This window comes from Megascapheus bottae, chromosome 2 (assembly GCF_031878675.1).
Source record: "Megascapheus bottae isolate mThoBot1 chromosome 2, mThoBot2.hap1, whole genome shotgun sequence".
Lineage (NCBI taxonomy): Eukaryota > Metazoa > Chordata > Mammalia > Rodentia > Geomyidae > Megascapheus > Megascapheus bottae.
The window spans coordinates 67,512,513-67,525,340 of record NC_143510.1 but is presented as its reverse complement, the minus strand read 5'-3'; the positions used below and the strand labels follow the sequence as shown (position 1 = coordinate 67,525,340).

Here is a 12,828-nt window from a genome sequence, read left to right as displayed (position 1 = left end):
TTTGAAAATGTAGAAGAAAAGAATAGCAGAGCTGAGAAATTCAAAGTACCATAAGAATAAGAGTGGTAGCTTGTTCTGATGGACAATGAAACATGTGTTATATGAGATTATTTTGATGGGACAGTGTGTTCCCCTTTGAGATATTACTCCCATTAGTTTGAGGTTTTTTTTTTGCATTTTAGAGTAGAAAATAAATAGATTGCCAGTAATTTATGGTACGATTTTCTTTTAAGGAAAGAATAACAATAAAATATTTACTAGGAATTATTTTTTGCTGAGATGGGAATGGTTATTGTTGAGGTGGAAATACACTAACATATAGGGCAGAACTTAGAGGAGTATTTTCACTGTTGATATCCCATTATGATATTATAAATGGATTCTGATATTTGTAAAAGAATGACCCAGAGAATAGTGATAGCTAAAATGGTGACTGTGAACACTAAGTTATCTTCTCATACAAGAACATAATTGGCCTTGTTAAGATCATTTGAAAAGAGAAAAAAAACAGCTTTCAGACAGTAGCAGCCACTTAGTCACTGGGCTACTTTATAAAGTGTTCAGCCATCAGTTTCATCATCTGTAAAACATGATCTGATTCAGATAATGAAACAAAATGTAATGCTATGTGTAGTAAAGAATATGGAACAAAAGACCAATAAATATCCCCTATCTTTTTATAGTTATTTTTATTTTATTTTTTAACAATTGTTTTTATTGTAATTAAGGGTTACTTTATATTTGCCAGAGAGACAGTGTATTACTTCATATACATTGATACCCTTTCTCGTGTCTTGGTCCCTATTTCCCTCCCCCCACGCCAGCCCCTCGTCTTATTTTCCTCCCTTCCCTATCCGACTTCAAATAACCAAATAGGTATATATACAATATATCAGATAACCAGGAGAAATACTGTAAGAATATGAGATAACCAAGGGACAGCCAAAGAGATGAGAGATAGCATAGTACATTAAGGACAACAATCACTCATTATATGGCTTTTGTTTCTATAAATATCCCCTTTCTTAATTCTCGCACCACTCCCAGATTTTTCTATGTATTCTCTTCTTAATAGATATAATCTTTCTTAGACTTATCACTTATCAGGATTAAGAATATATTATAAATTCACAAATACATTTAGTATTTTTTCCTCAAGATTGTATTGTCTAAAAAATTGACTGACAAGTTTAGCTTCTTGGGAAACCCACTTGCAAAATGACAGGAGGCTAGGAAAACAGTTGTCAAATTTTCATGAAAAAATATACAACAAAAATGTATGTTTAATGTCCTAATGAAAAATGTCAAATTATAATTAAATTCCACCACAGGGGTCTCTAAGTACTGAATTATATCTCAGACAAGCTTGGTAAGTGGCATAGGTAGATGCTTACTGTTATTCAAGTAAGAAAACAGAGTCAAAATTACAATTTTCTTAGCTATTGCTCATGGTAGATTCTCTGCATGTATGCATGCATTGTAATGTGTAGTTTTTATCTGGTAGTTAGTGGTTTAGTAGTGTGTTTTTATATAACATCCATCCTTATGATCCAGTCCTTTCCTTATGAGAGAGGAAGTTGAGTAGATTTCTATTCTACATTTTCATCTATCTCAATTCCTCCCTTTTTCCCCTTTTCCTTTTTTTATAGTGCTGATATGGAGCTTAAACTCCAGATCTTTCTCTTAGCATTTTCCTGGAAGTTTGGAACCTTACCCTCTCGGCATTTTTCTTGAAGTTTGGTAACTCTACTATTCAGGCCATATCTTCATTTCTGCCTTTGAGGTAGTTAAATCAGAGATTAAATCTCACAGACTTTTCTTTTCAAAGCTTTGGTATGAACAGTTATCTGTAGATCATAGCCTCCTAAGTAGATAAAATTACAGGCAAGAGCCTTGAGGGCCTGACCTCTACTGCTGTCTTCTTTATTTTTATTTCTCTATTATAGATATCATTCTAAGGAATTCTATCAAAATAAATTTTTGATCATGTAGAGAATGAACATTCATCTAAAATTCTATTACAGATTTGACTGGAAAAAGTTTAAATATGGAGAAGTGCTTTCATGAATGCTCAAAAAGTCTCATTTTTGGGTATAAGTACTTTTAGTCAATGTGGAGGATAGAAGTACTCTGGCTAATTAGGCCAGAATACTTCTCATTTCTGCACTCCATATGAGTGCTTGGGTAAATGACTTGACCTATGTGGCCTGTATAAATGAGAATATTAGAGAGGGTAATCTCTAGAAAATGAAAATATTAGATGGGAGAACTAATGTTTCTTCCAGCTCTGTGCTGCCATTATACCATACTACATACACACACACACACACACACACACACACACACACACACACACACACATTTTGATTACAGGAACTTGTTACTTTTAATAAGGAAAGATCTGGCTAAATTAAACTTGTGAGGGACATTTTCAAATAGTATTAATTCTCTAATGAACCACAGAATGCTTTATTCCTTATTTGCTTTCCATCAATTTTTTTCCCATTGAAATGGTAACTTCCTACTCTTGTTTGTTGTCCCAGGAAATCAGGGTTAATAATAGTCATGCTTCTAGTGAGAACTTCAATTCCCAGCAGTATTTTTTTTTAAGATTTAGAAAATCTAAGATAATACAAATAGTTCCCAAGAAGGATGGCTGAGCATGTCAGTGATTTTTAATATACAGCTGAGCATTTCAGTGATTTTTTAATATATCTTCTTGGTTATTATCATTATCCCTCATAATCAAAGTCTATAGAGAGTAGACCTGTGAAGTTTGTTGAAAACACTATTGAGTATTCAGTCTGTGAGAGGAAAATTATTATTTTAAAATGAGATTTCAATGGTCCTTTCGCCTTTCATTCCTTATCTTTCTAAAGCAAAAAACCTTTCTGTGAAATCTAATTGCAATGTGTTTAAAGATTTTTTTTCCCCAGGAACATTTTAATTACCAAATTGTTCTTCAGCGATGGGTTATGGGGCAAAATTATAGGAGTCTGTGTGGCTTTCCTGTGCTAAGAAAACCTTTCATCTATAAAGGTTTAATTCAAGTAGAGATGATAAGAGCCCCTTCACTACTCATGCGCTGCAAATACAGCTATGTGAAGATTCAGACAACAGCTCACTCGACTGACTGCCATGCCTCTCATCTAGGGACTGAATGCTCAGGCAGTATGCCTAATGCTTTGGGCACAAAAACATGCAGTGCAATATTTATCTCTCAACATTGATATTCGCTTCACAATATTCTATAATAATTGAAGAGATTAAATTATATTTTTAAATTATATCACCTGAAAGGGATCACACATTGACTAAGATGCACTGTATTCGTGAATGGACACATTGGATTGAACAGCCTTTATAATGAACACTTCCTTTCTATTTTGTACCTTAAGGAAAGAAAATAATAAAATGAAAATAAATGAAGTTCGATTGACTTGGATCAGTTTTTTTTTTTTGTTTCGCAAGTTATTGCTATTTAGGAGTAAATCAGCATATGATTGATTACTAGCAGATATTTAAAATTGTGAGACGTGACCACAAGCCATATAAATAAGTTTCATTCTTGGAAACTTGCTTTCACTTGATATTTCCTCCAAGACTATCTATCCCAAGTGAACAGATCTCCGTATTTAATTGGGATCTCTCTAAACTACGCCACACTAAATTCCACTTCAATACAATTATGAAAGTTCAAAGAACTTGTTCCAGGCCCCCTGAACAATAAATCAAATAAGTTAGGCTCAAATAAGACCAGACAAACAGACAGTGGCAGCCTTTCAAGTGGAAATTATAAGAAGGCTAAGAAATTAGGAAGGGTGAAATTGATGGTTGTTGTAGAAAGCTTAAAACAGATATTCCCTGGTTCTGCTATCTCAAAAGTTAACCTCTTTCTACTGAGTAATAATGCACAGGTCTGAAATTATGCTTACTAACTGAATTATAGAGCTATAACAAACACTTGAGGACCCAGTCATTTTTTTCCTTTTATTCAGCCCATGGGGCTTGAACTCAGGGCCTGAGAGCTATCCTGAGCTCTTTTCTCAAGGCTAGTGCTCTAGCCCTTTGAGTCATTGCTCACTTCTGTTTTTAGAGTGGATAAGAGTCTCATGGGGGAATTTTCTGCATTGGCTGGCTTTGAATCATGATCCTCAGATCTCAGCCTCCTGAGATTACAGGCGTGAGCTGCTGGTGCCTGGCTAAGAGGGCCTAGTTTTTAAGGGTTGAAAATGTTTATGCTTTGGGCTTAGTGAGTTAGTGAACTTCCTCTGGTTAATAAGAACATAAGCCAAAAAAAACTAGTCAAAAAGAAATTTGTTACTTCAAAATGTATTTTGCAATAACTCTAGACTACAAGTATTAGGAATATATATGTTGTAAAATCTGATTATTGCATCATTCTTGTACCACGATCTCTGTAAACATGTTCATAACTAGCTCTGGACCCTCAATACAGCTTTTCACAGTTTCAGAACTCATTTTTAAATCAAGTAGTAGTTACTGTGTTTATTTTCCTGTAAAAATGAGATCTCCAAAGTGGGGATTTTGTTGACTCTGTGTTCTCACTGGGGCTTAAATTTGAGGCTGTGGACATTTCCATGGCTTTTTCACTAAGTTCCATTTCTGGCTCTTTGCTTGTTAATGGGAAGCAAGAGTCATTGTTTTTCTACTCAGACTGGCTTCAAACTGTGATCCTCAGATCAACTTCCCAAATTACTGAGACTATATATTATAGATTAATAATATAGGTTATAGATTAATAGTAAGCACTAAGAGCACTTTGTGAAAAATGAAGAGCACCTGAGAAATCTTTATACAGGAAAGGAGACAACCTTTAGTCTCAGCTCCTCTCATATTTCAAAATGTAGTTAAATTTCAGGTAAATTTCATTTATAACTATGAGCATGATTACATGTATTTTAGCATTCAAAATTCAGATCTTTTTCATTAAAGACTAGGAAATATTGACATGTAAGTATGCACACATATATACACACATATATATAATATCCATATATATATATATATGTAACCTAGACAAATATTTATTGATTTCTTTACATCTTTCCATGGAATTTTGCTCACTCGTATAGACCAAGATATAGGTTCAGTGTGTTAAGTTACTTACCTTTGTTATTACAGTTTCAACTCTCAGAAAACTGCATTCTCAAGCTCATTTCAAACTGAAGTACAGTGCTCCAAATGAGACAATCTGGTTATCAGCATGGAATTTGCCCTTCTATCTTTACTGCACTACTTTTGTTATTCACATATACAGAATTCTGAATTGTTTGCATAAAGAAATTTTTTATAACTTCACTGATGTTACCAAAGAGGGTGACACTGAAATATATTTAATTTTGTTTAATAAAATCATACTTATAAAAGCGAATATCAGTATTGAACCACAGGTAATTAAAGAAATACACTTAAAGTATGGGGAGATTAGAAGAAAATGGGATTAATGTGAGTGAGCTACAAAGTTAGGACTAGCAGACTGCATTCATTTAAAATAATGTAATTTAATTATTGTAAACAAATCAAGTATATTAATAGTCTGGAAAAATTTTATCCCAGAAGAATAAACTTCATATCACACACTGACAAAGCAAGGACCTCTGACTAAATTTGGCTTATTTTTTTCTTTTCATAGAACTTAAAATGGTATGATACTAGTTCAAAGATAAGGAGTCAGCATAAACATTTCCAGCACCAGAGATGCATTACAAAGATGCATTGGCTTCCTTACCTAAGAGGATTATAGGATAAATGATTTTCAGTATACTTTAGTAAATTGAAATTGAGTTTTATAAGGCTTCACTTGCTTACTATGTTACTTTCTAACCTTAGAAAATAGAAAGGCAAACATTTCTGTAAAAGTCATGGTAAGCTCCAATTTTACAAAAAATCTATTTTCATTATTGTGCCATTAAAATACTTACTGTTCTGCTAGAGAATTCAGGGGTATATTCTTTGTTTTCCTTCAGAATTCCTTTTTATCTGTAAGAAAAAGAATATGTTAATTGACCATACATAAATTTAGAGTCATTTGCACTATTAGATAGTAATAATTTTATTTTTGAGATTTTTCCCTCAAAGTCTTGTAATATAAACATGTAAATAAAAATAGTAGCATATTAGGGACAATATATTACCTTGCTTTAAAATGTGTGTGTGTATGGGTACATATTTTAATGGGCTATAAGATAATGTGCAAATAAATGTGTGTGTAATTTAGAGAGAAAATAATAATACTAATAAAATTTCCTGATCTACGGGTTCAGGAAACAAGGTAGCCTCAGGCTGTGAGGCCAGTTTTGAAGTGAAATATATAGACACAGGAATTGTCTGGTACCATTGCTCATAAGAATTTTCATAAACCATAAGAACATATTATTTATGGAAATAAATGTAAGGACATATTATTTATGGAAAAAATAATAGCATAATTACATGCATTGTGTGTATATATTTGCATCTATATACATATAATATAATTTAGAATTAATTTTAAGTTGACCTGAAGAATAATAAATTATGAACCTGAGGATAATGTACATACTGATTACAAAAACCAAATATAAACACTACATGTTAGTAAAGATTATTGTACTATCACATTATTTTTTTAAAGTACACAATTTTTAAGTATCTGGCACTATATCAAGCATCTATATGATTATTACAAATAAACCTACCACATTTCATACTATTTTAAAATTTTGTATTTTCATGTAGGAAAGGGAAAGGAGGAAAACAAGATGATTAGGAGGGGTGAGAGGGAAGGAAATGGGGACAAAAACATGAGAAGTGGTATTAATGGGTGAGAAGTAATGCACCTACTACCTTACAAATGTAACTGTGACCTCTCTATACATTACCCTGACAATAAAACAAATCATACACATTTAAAAAAAATCTTTAATATATTATACACAGTTAGATATTTTTAGAGCTCAGGTATTGTCTAGGTACTAGGACTATAGTATTCTACTACATAGACCATGTCTGTCTATGCACCCAATTACATAGTATTTATGTTAAACCCATTAAGGTTTAGGAGGCAACAATTATACGTGTCATTACAGCTTAAGTTCAGCTTCAACAGAGACAGTACCTGAAGTAAGTCTTTCCCAGAGTCAGCTTCAAGAATTGCTATAATGTAGTAAAGAAGTCTTGGTTTGAAAATTTAAAAAGAAAATTTTAGCAATGCTAGTCAAGTACCTTTCAATATAAATATGTATCATTTTTAATATCCTCAAAAATTTATGTAGAATACAAATAAAGAAAGAAATCTTTAAAAAAATCCATTAAGGGGATGAATATGTGGCTAAAATGGTGGAGTTCTTACTCAGCCTGAACCAAGTCCTGGCTTTGATCTACAGCACTGGGTAAAAAAAATGAAGGACAATGAAATGATTCCTGGGCCGGGAGTTTGTGGTAGAGTGCTTGCCTAGTATGCATGAAGACCCGGGTCGATTCCTTAGTACCACGTACATAGAAAAAAGGCAGAAATGGTGCTGTGGCTCAAGTGGTAGAGCTCTAGCCTTGAGAAAGCCCAAGGACAGTGCTCAGGCCCTGAGCTGAAGGCCCAGGTCTGGGGGAAAAACAAACAAACAAAACACAAAGAAATCATTCCTAGTAGGAAGGCTAATCTGCTTTAAGAGTTCTCATAGCATCTATTATCAAGACTCTACAAAAATATAATGGCAGCATCTCTACCTTCTGCCTCACATAGGACATTCGTAATCATTGAAAAAAATCTGAAGTGACAGCTCTGTTTCCAAAGCTGTGTCCCCGCATCTGCTCAGTGGTTGATTCCCCTGGGTCCCCTTTTATTTTATTCCTGCGTGAAACTCAACTGTTTTCTAGTAAACACCCATTAATAGACATATGTTAAAATGCACTTACACTTGCCTCACTCTTAAAATGTGATTTTGAGCGACAACTAATTTTCATAAGATGTCTACAGATTTAGCATACTGAATACTTTAAAAAGTTAAACAAAAATAAGATTTTCTGGGCAGGGACATTAAAGTGGCATACTGTTTTTGAGAAGAAGTGAAATATTTTAGGCAAAACAATGGCTTTCTGTTAAAAAAACAGTTTGACATTCTATGCATTGTAAATTATTACTTACAAAGGGCAGGCTTCCCCAAGGGACACAATGGTTTAGTGACTTGTGCTATTTGTCGAGATCTGCTTTCATTTTGGTTTTCTGCTTTCATTTTGGTTTTGCTTGCAAAGGTACCACAAGGATGAATGGTTCAGTAAGCCTATTATATTGCAGAGGACCAACTATTTTATTCTTAATGTATATTCTGAATATATATGGGGGCAGTAGTTTTCTGGATAACTAATTTCTGTCTCTTTCATATATAAATGCTCCCGGCTTACTTGTGTGAGCAGGAAGAGAAAATTAACCATATTTCTTCTCACCTTTCTTCGACTTTCTGTCTTTTTAGCAATGCAATGGGTATCAGAAAATTTTGACTTGGGCTGGGAGTGTGGCCTAGTGGTAGAGTGCTTTCCTAGCATACACGAAGACCCAGGTTCAATTTCTCGGTACCACATACATAGGAAAAGCTAGAAGTGGTGCTATGGCTCAAGAGGTAGAGCTTTAGCCTTTAGGAATGCCCAAGGACAGTGCTCAGGCCCTGAGTCCAACTCCTAGGACTGGCAAAAAAAAAAAAGAAAAAAAGAAAAAAAGAAAATTTTGACTTGGTTTCCTGGTATCAATGCTTAGAGTTTTTATAATTTTCAATGTTACTTTTAAAAGAATAACATGATTGAGTCTGATCAGATAGCTTTGTACATTTTCGCCAAATATTACATGCATTCACAATCAACAAAGCTAGACATTAGAAGCAAGACTTGACAAGAAGAAAGAAGAAAAATACCTGAAACCTACACTCTAAGTAGTTAGAAAATGAGCCACTCCGAAGTTGGTGCCCTAATCCTAATGCCATTTAGAGAATTAAGCCAAATATAACATGATTTAAACATAATAAATACCACAAATACTTTCTGTCTTTTGAGAGTAGAGAACAATGTATATCTATTTTAGTGTTGGAGACATAAATTCACTTTTATAAGTTTTTGGAAAGCGTATTGAGATTATTTTCAATAATTGCATGTAATCAATATTTCAGGTACTCTAGTTAGATAAATTTTAATTGCATCTTCAGTAACATACACTAAGCTAAATTTTTAGTGTTTTAATGAGAAAAAACCCAAATCCCTAAGTTTTAACTTTATGATGATAAAATATTGATAACGCCAATGTTTTTTCTCTTAGAGCCCTCCTTCCTACTGTTTGGCCAAAACTTGTTGCTAGAACACAGTTTTTAGACTGGTATATAACATCTGCATTATGGATATGGCTAATCCTAAAATTGGATATGTTGGTTATGGTTTGACTTAAATCCTTATTCTTGGAACAACAGTCAGCAAGCAGAGATTACTTCAAAAAAGGACATTATCCATGTCATTACTGACTGAAATTAGGCTTCCACACTGAAGAAAAGAATGTTCAACCGTAACTAAATGAAGTGTATAACTTTGGATTCAATGTTGGAAGAAAGATAAAAACACATTGGGCATTGGAAACAGACATCTTGGGATAGGAAGAAAATTTGTTCATGGACCATTAAGGTAGACAATGGCATTATTGTTGTGGCATGTGTCTGACAACTGTTCTATGTAACACAAGGAAAGAAAATTCAAATACAAACTGAAGTATTCACAATAGCGCGAGCCATTCTCCACCTTCATTGCAAATGGTTCAGAAAAGAACATATGAACTGCACATATGTCTAAAATATACATATCCTTTATATACATATATCTCATGTTTGTGCCCTTTCTACCTAAAGCAAGGGTAATAAGGCATTTGAAGTATTTTAATATTTAAAATATATAATACTTTAATTCCTGAAATAGGATTATGATTAAAGTTATGCTTCATGAAGTTACCAGTGCTTTCTAACCATTATTTATTTTTTCAAGTCTTGTAGTCTCACTTGACTTTCTTTCTATTCAGGGCTGGACTTTACCACTTATGCCACACCTTCACTTCTTGATTTCTTTGGATAGTTAACCATAGATAAGAGTCCCATGGACTTTCTCTGATCTTCATATCTTGACCTCCTTAGTAGCTAGGATTACAGGTGTGAGGAATCATCAGGTGATCTAGCCACTCTTAAAGCAATAAAATGTGAATATGTGCACATATCTAATGAGCATTACAGATATGTAAGAGACAGAATAATGCAATACAAAAATATCAACAATCATTATAAAAAGGAAAAATCATACTCTCAATGTAACTTTTTGCTAGAGTTTGAAACATTGAGAAACAAGCAGACCAAAAAAAGATGGTGAAACTGTCTTTTGAAAATTGTAAATGAACATGAGTGATTCTTCTTAGAATTGCTACTGTATTACTTTGATTTGTGGCTATTTTTGTTTTGTTCATTAAGGGTAAGATTCTTGCATGTACAAAAACATGAGAAGGGGTATCAATGTTCTAGAAGTAATGCACCCACTACTTGATGAATAGAACTGTAACCTCTCTATACAGTACCCTGACAATATAATTAAAATTCTTGTTATGTACATATAATTAGAAAGATAAGAATGTTTACTTAAATTACAAGACATTTTTAATAATAGTATATAAATAATTTATCAAGCAATAGGTCTCTGTGTTTCTGATGGGTACTGAAAGCAATGATACATGATGAGGACTATTTTTTTGAAATAAAAGTTTTTAGAGTAATGGGAATTTTCCATTGTTTTCTTCTTTTGGGTCTCACTAGTAACAGACACTTAAGAGTCTTATGTCTGCAAGTCTGTCTTGGTTTGAAAGAAGGAAATGCTTAGCACCAAGGAATAAAAATTATGGGAGGGGTTAAGGATGAAGGAGCTACTTTATGTTTCTGTTGTGACACTTTATTATACAAGTTAACAAATTCTAAAACATTTGTTGTCAGTTAGAGTTACAATAATCATCTACTGGGTTCAACCATGTTTAACATTTTCATTATCCGCTAAATAATTATTTTAGAATGGGGGATGATAATGAGGTAGAATGGCATAAAGTCAGGAGAGCCAGTGTGCACCTTGAAAAGGAGGATGGGAATTAATTAATTGAGAAGCTGGGAAAGTTAATTGGGACTGAGTGGAGATAAGGCCACTATCAAAGCATAAAGAAATAAAACAAAAAAAATAAAAAGAAAGAAAGATGCAATAAGAGTCAATGCACACAACCAAGAAAGAAAATCTCTGAAGAAACATGGGTACACGAGTACAATTGTGCCAGGGCCGGGGGAGGGGTCAGTGTATCCTCCAGTCCACAAGAATGGTGCCTGTCACATAAATAAATGTTTTCTGAATGAGAAGTATTGTGTATTGACAAAAGTATGCTTCAGTTTCATATAATAGACTTCTGCCTTTGCCTCTATCCAGTATTTGACCTTAGGCAAATCACTTCATCTCTTCTGACCTCAATTTCATCAGCTGTGAAATGAGAGCTGGAAAAAGGCAATTCTCCAAGGTGCCTTCCAGCTCTAAATACTTCTGTATATGGTTCTGTTTATTAAAATGGGCAATTGTGAACATGTCTGTATGGGAGGCTATCTTGATATAATATCTCGATGAAGAGAAATGGGAAAAAAGTAGAAAAGACAAAGGAGCAATCCACTGGTTCAAGTAATAATGGGAAATCAGTCGTGTGGGGAGGCTTTAATGTAGCAGAGGAGAATACTTTATAGTTTTAGAGTGCATGAAGTGACTTTTATGTGTGTGACTGATACAGACATGCAAAGGTGAAAATCATATCTACTTTTATTATTATCAGAGTAAGTGTCTGCATTCCCCGTTTATACATTTAGAGACCTCAAGAGAATGGAGATGGACATTGTTCAGAAGAAGCCATAGAAATGCGAGAAATCCATGTAAATGTCCTTTCACTATAAAGATGTGGATTTGCAAATGTCCATCTTAAAGAGAAAAGATTATTTGGGGAACTTTTGTAATTCCATGGAGAGGTGTGAGACTCGAGAAACTGCTGGCATAACTTTGGATTCCAGGCTGGTTTTCACATAGACAATAGTTCCTCACATCTTTTCTTTCATACAACTAGTTAGGCAGTAAACCCCATAGCACACAATTCTATAGCTGTCTACATTCCTATTTCAACTATTCTGATTTTGTCTTTGTAAACAGAGGAATCCATAGTTGTTTTTTACACTGTTTTAAGTTGTATGAAGGGGGCTCAATCAACAAGTCAGTTTATGAGTATATTTTGATAAATGTCACTCCTTTCACAATTCTCCTTTCCTTTCTGCCAAGTCCACTCATTCACTCATAATCTAGATTTATTTATGTGTATGCATATATACTATTTCTCTCATATATACACATTCATATTTTATTTTGACTGCATTTACTTCTTTATAGTAAGCATTTTTTTCAATGTGATATTCACCATAGAATATGTTAACATCGCAATTTCTTTGAAGTCAGAGTTTAGTGGTGAATCATTTTTTAAATAATTTTATTATGATTAATAGAAGGGATACATTATATTCACCAGATAGCAAGTGCATAACTTCACAAACATTGGTACCCTTTCTCATGACATGGTCCCCATTTCCCTCTCACACTCCTCCCACTTATCTTGATTTCCCCCCTTCCCTATCCAATTTCAAATAACCAATTAAGCACATATAAAATATATCAGATAACAAGGTAAAAATTTGTAACAATATGAGATAACCAAGGCATGGCAAAAGAGATGAGAGATAACATAGTACATTAAGG

The 12,828-nt window shown here is 33.6% G+C and overlaps 1 protein-coding gene across 3 annotated transcripts in view; it reads right to left on the bottom strand.

The window, feature by feature from the left end:
- Positions 1–12,828, bottom strand: part of Syt1 (synaptotagmin 1) — a 374,220-nt gene that overhangs the window by 311,267 nt on the left and 50,125 nt on the right. For all 3 annotated transcript variants that reach the window (XM_090328295.1, XM_090328298.1, XM_090328296.1), the window contains exon 2: positions 5,946–6,003. The gene's annotated coding sequence lies outside the window, so the exon portion shown is untranslated. The remainder of the gene's footprint in view (positions 1–5,945; positions 6,004–12,828) is intronic.